Genomic DNA, 9,181 nt, shown 5'->3' with positions numbered 1-9,181 from the left:
GAAACGGAGCCAGGTCCCTGAATTTCTTTTCTTGACTTGCTCCCCCCTCCTCACCCGCAGTTGGCCCCTCTTCCCTGGTACCTAGCAGGGCCTCCTCCTCCTGGCCAGGCCCTGGGGAGTCACTGGCTCTAGGGCGGCCATGCATCCCACCCGGAGCCTGGGAGAGGCGCGGAGATTTTCTGCAGCTTCTGGGAGGGCAAATTTTCTTTTCTTCTTTAAAATTCGTGGAGGTCTAGGATGCCTGGGGCTGTTTTGTGGGACTGTAGGGGATTGGGGCTTTCTCTGCTGCGTGGAGCCGGGAGTCCGAGGCCTACCCACCCGAGGTGGGTGATGCTCAAGAGGAGACCCAGGAACCTCGGTGAAACGTAAGTACATCGTCAAAACCAGGCCCTTGACATTGGGATTATCAACTTCCGTACAGACCTTAACTCTGATTTTACCATTTACTGAATTTGAATAGTTTCCATGTAAGTTTCATGTTCGTAGTGTCAATGAACTTTGTGTTCTGCCTGAAAGTTAATTCGGAGACCCCCGTTATAAAGTCAACTCCAGACACACGAAGACCTAGGCTATGTGTTTGTTTGGAGAGTAAATCTGTAATGGTTTGGGGTTGTTCCAGGCTCTCCAAGCCCTGCCAGACCGTATCTTCCTGCTTTTAGATTCAAAACAGGCAAGGGGAGCCTTTGAAAAGCAATTGAAAAGATAAAGCCGCAAACTCAAATTACTTCCATTTTGTCATTCTGTGTCACCATATGGAGATTTTATTTGTGTTTGAATTTTAAAATAGTGAAGCCTTGAAAGCCATGTGATACAATATTTTTAGTTGGTAAGAGCACATTTTAGTTCATAAGCTAACTGTATTACTGAATTTGAATAACACCATTAAACGCAAGCATTGTTTTTTAATTTATGGCTTTAAAACTAATGAATGGATCAAGAAAAAGATATTACATCAATGGTACAATTTTTTGGCTTCCAGAATTGTACTGCTTGCCAACATTTCAGTTTCATTAAAATTCACTTGTTAGTTACTGGAAAATTATTTACATTGTTAATATGGAGTATTCTATCAGAAGGGAAATACATTTTCACAGCATTTATTTTATGGTCATCATTATTATTTCATGTTATGATTATTGCTGGAAATAATTTATTAAAAGTGATCTCTTCTGGGTGTCATACTGGGAACCCTTGCGCGCGAATAGGTGACTATTAACTGATCACTGAAAGAGGGTGCAGTTCTGTATATGTACCACCAGATGGCGTTGTTCCCCAAGCCAAGATCGCTCAGTTCCCCAACTCTGGCTTTTGCCTCCTGCCCTGTTTCATGGACGTTCTCTGCATGGAGCAGACCGCAGCCTCCTTCCGGGTCTCCCAGGCCCCTAGTCCTGTCCCTTGAATCCGTTCACTCCAGAACCACTTGAAAGATCTTTCCTACCAGCAGCTCTGACTGATTTCCTGCATTATCTTCAGGGTTCCCCAAGCATATCTTATGTTGCAAACCTCTGGGCTTTTGCATTTACTGTTCCCTCTGCCTGGAATTATTTCCATCCCCATTTTACTAATGTCCACGAGGAAAACTTAGACTTTACTTAAAGTATGAGTAAGTTACTCGGGGAAAGTGACTTAATCTCTCTGTGCTTCAGTTTCTTTGGATGGGTTGGCCAGAAAGAGAGGGTAAATCCAGGATAGGGAATTAGAAAACCTGGAAGGCAATGAGGAGCCATAGAGGACGTTTGAGCAGGGGAGTGTCGTCGGCGGAGAGAGGAAGGCCTCCCCTTCCTCCTGCCCCCCCCCCCCCCCCGCCGCCGTGGGTCGCTCTGGTTTTGGTCAACCCAAGCCTCCTTGATGGGTCCCCAGTGGCTGGACCAGAGGGTCTTCCCGCTCTCTGTACCCTCCCAGGGGGTCTGGTTGCACTCTGGGGACCTCCCCTGAGCCTGAGCCAGTCCCTGGGACCTGGTCCCTGGGAAGACACCCGTGTGTGTGTGTGTCTGTGTGTGTGTTGGGGGTGGGGTCAGACCTCGTGGGGAAGCTATGAGCTGCAGGTGGGGCCAGGGCGTCACCTTTATGGAAGTGCTGGCGACTCCCTCCGACACTGAGGCTGACGAGGCTCATGCGCAGGACTCACTGGGACACAGCGGGAGGGACGCCCTGTGTGCAGTGGGACCTGGCTGAGCCCGCTGGCATTCAGGGGGCTGTGGGGGTCCTTGGGGTGGTGTCCAGTATTGTCACCCCTACCCATTTCAGCCTCGCATCCCAAATCTGTCTCCCCGTGTCTCTGTCCTCCCCACTGTGCCTTCCCCTCTCTGCTCCAACTCTGTTTCTCTGTGATCTTAGGTCCCTTACTTACAGCTTCTCCCTCATCTCTTCCTTTCTCTCTCTCTCTCCTGTCTCTGCCCACATCTCTATCCGCTGTTGTCTCTGTTGCCCCTTTTGGCCCCCACCCTCGGGCTTCCCAACCCTGAGGTCCCTCCCCCCTCCTCCTCTCTGGGCTTCTATGTCCTCTGATACCAGTGCCCTGAGAGGGAGAAGGAGGGTCTGCCCAGGGAAAGGGAGGGGACAGGGCCCCCATGAAGCATCAGACCCCAGTGCTCCATTGTGGAAGGGCCTTCCCAGGCCCACCTGCTCCCCGTGGGTCCCCTCTTCCCTCTTCTTTCCCTTTCTCGTCACCAGCCTCTGACCTCTTTCCTGTTTCCTTGCTGCTTCTCTGGGTGTCGCTCCACACCCCCCCACCGCCCACGGCTCCGTCACCTACGTGGTGCAGCTGCTGATGCTGTGTGTCGCCTGCCCACCGTGGCCTTGACACTAACTGAACGCCAACCCAGGCTCCTGCTCCCCTGGAAAGGCTCTGTTATCACTGGTCCTTATACAACCATTGCTGGGGGTGGGAGGTGTGGTGTGGCTGGGCCGGGGCTGCGCTCCGGGACTCGGAAGACAGTGCTTTGGAGGCCAGGGAGGGTGCGGGCGTTGTGTGGCGCTGGGGGTAGTTGTTCTTGGGCTGGGCTGTCGGGGAGGGTGGGGGCTGGTTACGGAGGGGTCCAGCTTTGCTGTGGGGAAGCGGCTGTCGTAAAGATCCGGGGTAGCTGTGCTGGTACGAGGCTCTGGCCGCTGGGCCCCTGTGGGGTGGTTCCCGGCGCTGGTGCCATGTGTTCTGGGCTGGGGAGTCCTGGTGTTTCAGTTTGTCCTTAGCTCTGGGGAGGTCAGTGGTTGTCCTTGGCTGTTGAGGTCATGGTGTCCTTGGCTTTGGGAGGTCACTGGTTGTCCTTGGCTGTTGAGGTCAGTGGTGTCCTTGGCTTTGGGAGGTCACTGTTTGTCCTTGGCTTGGGAGTCTGGTTGCTGTGGGTCTTTGTTCCCCACAGTGGACGACTGGGGCCTGGGGATGGCAACTGGGGAGTTCCAGCTGCGAGTTAGTGGAGTGTGTGTGTGTTGCAGGTGGTTAGTGCTTACAGACCTCGGCTGTTATCTGCTGGAGTCTGGGTGTTGTGTGTGGGGTGTAATTAGTGGAGAAGTTCTGCCCATCTTTCCTTCTTCCTGTGTTTCTTGCTCTCTCTGTCCACATTTCTCTGTTCATCTGCACTTCTCACTTTCATTCAAACATATGTTGAGCACTTACTGTATGTGTTTATCAGCTGTAGCAGGTGCCTGGGGCTCTGGGCCTGGCTCATAGAGGAAGAGATGGGATTCCTTCCCCTGAAGATTGGCCCTGGGGCTGGAATCATCGGTTCATGTGGGCAGAAGGGCTGGATGCTGTATGTCAGAGGCCCCTTGATCAGGCTCCTTCCCTTAAACTTTAATGCCAAGTCGAGGGGGCTCGGACAGGCCTGGGTATGGGGGTCAGGGAGGTCTCAGCCACAGACTGGGCAGGTACAGGGACTCTCCCCTGGGGACAGAGAGGGTTGTGGGCATCAGGAAAGGAATCAGCCATGCTGATATCTCAGGGGAGGGGGTTTCAGGCAGAGGGAAAAGCCCGTGCAAAGGCCCTGAGGTGGGGTCGTGCCCGGTGTCCAAGGTGCAACAAGGAGGCCAGTGTGGCTAAGCAGAGAGAGTGAGCGAGGGTGGGAGAGGAGGGGAGAGGCAGGGCAGAGCGGGATTTGGCTTCACTCCAAGTGAACCGCCAGGGGGGGAACACACAAGGCTCTGTGCACAGACCAGCCCTGCCGCGCACATGGCCCAGTGTGACGCCTGCTGTCATGGTGGATGTGGCCCTGGCTGAGCCCAGGTGAGACCCTTTCTAAGGCATTCATGTGCCAGGAGCCTTCTCAGAGTGACAGTCAGGGCCCCGAGGCCTCCTGAGGAATGAGCTGGGCTGCCCACTGCTGTGGGAACAGCCCCTGTGGTCCCCCTCTCCCTGTCCCCCTGGGTAGTCTTCTGAGCAAGAGGAGGGAACATGAGGCACATGGAGCAGCTTGGGGTAGATAGCGCCAGACTGAGGCCTAGTGGGAGGGCTGGCCTTGGCCTGGGCTCCCTGAGTGTGAGGAGAGCAGCTGACGGAAGCAGTTTCTTACATCTCCTTGCATAACTTCCTGTGATGAGCAGCTCATTACCTACCAAGGCAACCCAGGCTGGTTTGTGAGCTAAAATTCTTAGAACGTTTTTTCAAATGCTGACCTCAACCTGGACCTCCAGCTTCTCTCCATGGTCCCAAGACCACACAGAACTCACCTCTTCCTCCAAGCATCTCCCTCCTCCTCTGTTTCTCATGTGCTTATTCTGGAGATGCGTGTCATGGGGAACACAGACTCAGAGTAATCTCTCCTGTGATGGTGGAAGCCCACGGGGCCCTGGCAGTCCAGAAGGGGCTCCTGACCTAGCTTAGAGGGGGTCAATCTGGTGGGCTTCCTGTAGGAAGTAACATCTAAGCTGAGTCCTCCACAGGATGAGTAAGATTTGGCCATGGAAGAGGTGAGGAAGGAACATTCCATGCAGAAGGAACAGCATGTGGACGTGAGAGAACATCCTTTTGGAAATCAAAAGAAGTTTTGAGGGGCTGGAACATTGTGTTTGTGGGGGGCTCCTGAAGCCAGCGAAGGGATAATGGGAATCCTGGAGTGGTGGCCCTTGTGTGGGACAAGTGGCCTTTTCTTCTGTATTTCCTGGTTGCTCTGCTAGGAAGCAACTCACTGGCCCCCCACCCCTCCCATGGCTGCATCCTTCCTAGCATGGGTTTTATAATTTTTAATTTTTTTTAATTAAAGTGTAGTTGACATACATTATATAAGTTATAGGTGTACAATATAGTGGTTCACAATTTTTAAAGTTAATATTTTATATTTGTAAAATACTCCCCAAGGGGCAGCTGCAGCTACGGTCCCTGTAATTCCCGCTAGTACCTGACCAAAGGCCCTTTTTGCCTCACGTGGGTCACACTGAGGATGGTTATTTGGGCTGGAGCCACAGTTCCCCGGGTGCGGCCCCCGGAGTGACATGTGCTGTCTAGATGTGAGAGGGCAATGGCTTTGGTCATTGCGAGGTAGTTATCTGGGGCCCCACAGAGCCATGATAATCCAGGTGGTGCTGGTTAAACTGTGTGGTTGGCTTGGTTATACAGCTGGAAGAAAGTTTTGGGAGGTGGGAGATGGTTGCGGAGAGGTCCCATCTGAATTTTGGGTTTGGTTTCTGGTTTGGAGTATCCAGGAGGGGTCTGTCGTCAGGCAGGGTCACAGCAAGCGGGTATCTGATATGATATCTGGCGCAGGAAGTTCTGCTGGCATTAGTTAGTGAATTGTCATAGCACACGTGTGTGTTCTTAGGGGTGCAGGCTGATGTGTAAAGAAGCTGGCCCACTTTATCCCTCCAATTTATAGGTGCAGATACCCAGGGGCAGCCTTAGGTTTCTGTTAGAACCTCGAGGACTGGAAAGCGGTCTGTATTCCCCTTGTGGGCATCACTGTAACGGGGGTGCAGCCTAGAGTCTGATTGCAGATAGGGGAGGTTTTGGTGACATTTATAGCCTTTAAGTAGGGAGGTGTGATGTGGTAACAGAGCAGAGGGGGCCTCTCCCATGTTACAATTAAAGAAAAATCTTGTCTAGAGTAATTAACAGATTGGTTAAAATCCAAGTCGAGTGTCCCGGTTGGTGCCTGGGTGGCCTGGAGGGCGGGGCTTACGTCTCCTGGGGTGGTGGGTTGGGGATGGCCAGTCCAGCAGAGAGAGGTTTTCTCCTTTAGCAATATTTCAAGAATTAGTGACTGTTATGTTCTCTTTCCATGTTAAGTCTTGAGACCAAAGAGATTGGATAAATAAGACAAGAATAAGTAAGGGTGGAGGTAGGGTCCGTAGCATCCTTTGGGAGGAGAGGGAAAAAAAAAAGAGAGAATAGAGGCTGGGTGTATCTTTTAGATTTTGAGCGGGTCCTGTTAAACCCAGCACGGACAGAGGGGTTCCCTTTCCAGTGTGGGTGCAGGGTTAAAGCAGCACTCAGAAAAGATCGTGAGAGCGAGCAGGATGGCAAGGAGGACAGCGAGTACCCAGATCCACCAGAGCGTGTTAAGGGGTGTGGGTGGACGAGGGTAACGGCAGGCGCAAGGGGAGATAGTGGCTGTTGGCACTCAGCCTGGGATCTGCGAGGTGCCTTTGTCCTTCTTGAATAAGAGATTCAGATCTTGAAGAGGCTTGCTTGACCACCAGGGCTCCTCTGGCTGTCCAAGGTCCTCTGTCTCCCGTGAAGACTCAGGGGGAGGGGGAGGTTTAATTCTAGAAAAAGCCACCCATTTAGTGATCCCCTGTAACTTTGCTGCAGTAGGAGGGCTGAGAAGGACCTGGTAAGACTCCTTTCACTTGGGCAATTGTCGGTCAGAGGGAGACCCTTCTCTCCATGTTTTTAGGACGGTGAAGTCTCCCAGTTGAACTTGAATGGAACCTGTTTCTTGACCATGGCTTGGTAAAACCTGACTTCCCTATTCTGTAATCGCCTTTTGAATTTGTCCCAGATTAGATATTTAACAAGTTCAGTGGTTTCAGAGTCCACCAATATATCAGAGAATAAAAAGGGTCTACCCATAAGTCGTTTCAAGGGGGCTGAGCCTTAGCCCCGTTTTAGGTGCCACCCTGATTCTCAGGAGGGCTGTGGGTACAAGCTTTGTCCAGGGTTCTGATGTTTCTTGACAAAGCTTAGCCAGGATTCTTTTTAAGATTTGATTTGCCCTTTCTACTTCCCCTGATGATTGAGGCCTCCAGGCAGCGTGGAGATGGGAACAGATACCTAGGGCAGTAGAAATGTGTTGAATAATCCTAGCCACAAAAGAGTGTAAATTTCCTGTCAAATCTAGAGGTTCCGTGTCTGGTCCCTTCAAGGCTTCATACAGTGGTTTTGCCAAGACCAAATCCAGGGACCCAAATCCTACAAAACCCAGCCAGTCCTAAGAAGGTTCTAAGCTGTTTTATTTTTCCTTTTTTAAAATCTTCATTCTTTTTTATTTTATATATATATAAATTGAAGTACCATCAGTTATAATGTGTCAGTTTCTGGCGTTCAGCACAATGTCCCAGTCATGCATGTGCATAACATATTCATTTTCATATTTTTTCATTAAAGGTTATTACAAGATACTGAATACAGTATAGTGGCTAACATTTGTAAATCTCAAACTTCCAAATTTACCCCTTCCCACCCCCTTTCCCTGGCAACCATGATTGTTTACTATGTCTTTGAGTGTTTGTTTTGTAGATGAGTTCATAGTGTCCTTTTTTCTTTTAGATTCCACATATGAGTGGTATCATATGGTATTTTTCTCTTTCTGGCTTGCTTCACTTAGAATAATGATCTCTAGGTCCATCCATGTTGCTGCAAATGGCATTATTTTATTCTTTTTTATGGCTCAGTAGTATTCCATTGTATAAATATACCACCACTTCTTTATCCAGTCATCTGTCGATGGACATTTGGGTTGTTTCCATGTCTTGGCTGTTGTACATAGTGCTGCTGTGAACACTGGGGTGCATGTATCTTTTCGAATTGGAGCTCCCGCCAGATATAGGCCCAGGAGTGAGATTCCTGAATCATATGGCTAAGTATTTTTTATATAACTTTTGAATTCAACCTTGGCCTAGTATAAAGCAAACTATTCTGCTAACCAGTGTTTCACTGTGAAGTGTTCGGTTGAAGCCCATCAAGGCTTGGGTTTGGTTGGTGAGGATGTTGCTTCCGAAATACCCACCCTAAGAATCATCTGGAAAACCCAGGTGACAGCAGAAGCCCATTTGTATTTTTCCCTCTTTTCAAGTGTACGGTGTTTCTCAAGCCCGTGTATGAGGGTCCCATGGAGTGAAAGTAGGAAGGCGTTTGGGAATTTCAGGTGATTCTTATGAAGGAGCAAGTGTAGGATCCCTGAGACACCCTTACTGGGGTAGAGTTTGCCAAGAAAACCTCTTCTTTTGTTAACGAGGGTAGGTATGAACCTCAGCTGTTCAATAGCTTTGTAACACCTTAGTAATTACTTTGGTGTAGAAAGCGAATCCCAAGCCTTAAATACGTCTCAGTTTTGCAGCTGCACCCAGGAGACCCAGCTAATGAGACCACACGCGGTCCGGGTCTGCCATGAGGCCAGAGCACCAGAGCTCTGACTGGACAGGAAGCTGGGGTCCCACGTGTCAGAGCATCACTGGGACAGCGATGGGGCCAGTTCTGCTGAGCCTGGTACAAAGCAAACAGGTCAGACTCAAAATCACTCCGTGTGATGCTTAACTAAACCACTCTGACCTTTGTGGATATGGCTTCGTGATGTAACTGGCCCCAAACAGAACATTTATGTTTAGTGTCTCTGGTTACCCAGCAAAGGCTGGCTTTAAAATAGGCTGGAAAAAGGTGGATGAGAAAAGCAAGCTGGGGCAGGCAGTACTTTCTGAAAGATTACGCAGTGAAGCATCTGGGCCCATGGAACTCGCCTGGTATCTCTGCGGCTCTACAGGCACCATTTGCCGGAGTTGTGGGGGTTTTAAAACTGGAAAAGGGTCAACACACATCTTTTTAAAAGGAAAAATAAATTTCAGATGTGTGAACTTTTTTTAAGGGCCCTTAGTGACTACTATGGAAACACCCAGAATTTAATGAGACTGCAGGGGTTCCAGCCACAAGTCAAACTCCACAGAGTCAGGCAACGATAGAGTGGCTCACTTTGGTGTGGGAGACTCCTCACGTGCATTTTGTATGTAAAAGAGAAAAAAAAGACACGTAACAATTCAA

Source organism: Camelus bactrianus, chromosome 28 (assembly GCF_048773025.1).
Source record: "Camelus bactrianus isolate YW-2024 breed Bactrian camel chromosome 28, ASM4877302v1, whole genome shotgun sequence".
Classification (NCBI taxonomy): Eukaryota; Metazoa; Chordata; class Mammalia; order Artiodactyla; family Camelidae; genus Camelus; species Camelus bactrianus.
Note: the sequence above shows the minus strand (reverse complement) of the source record.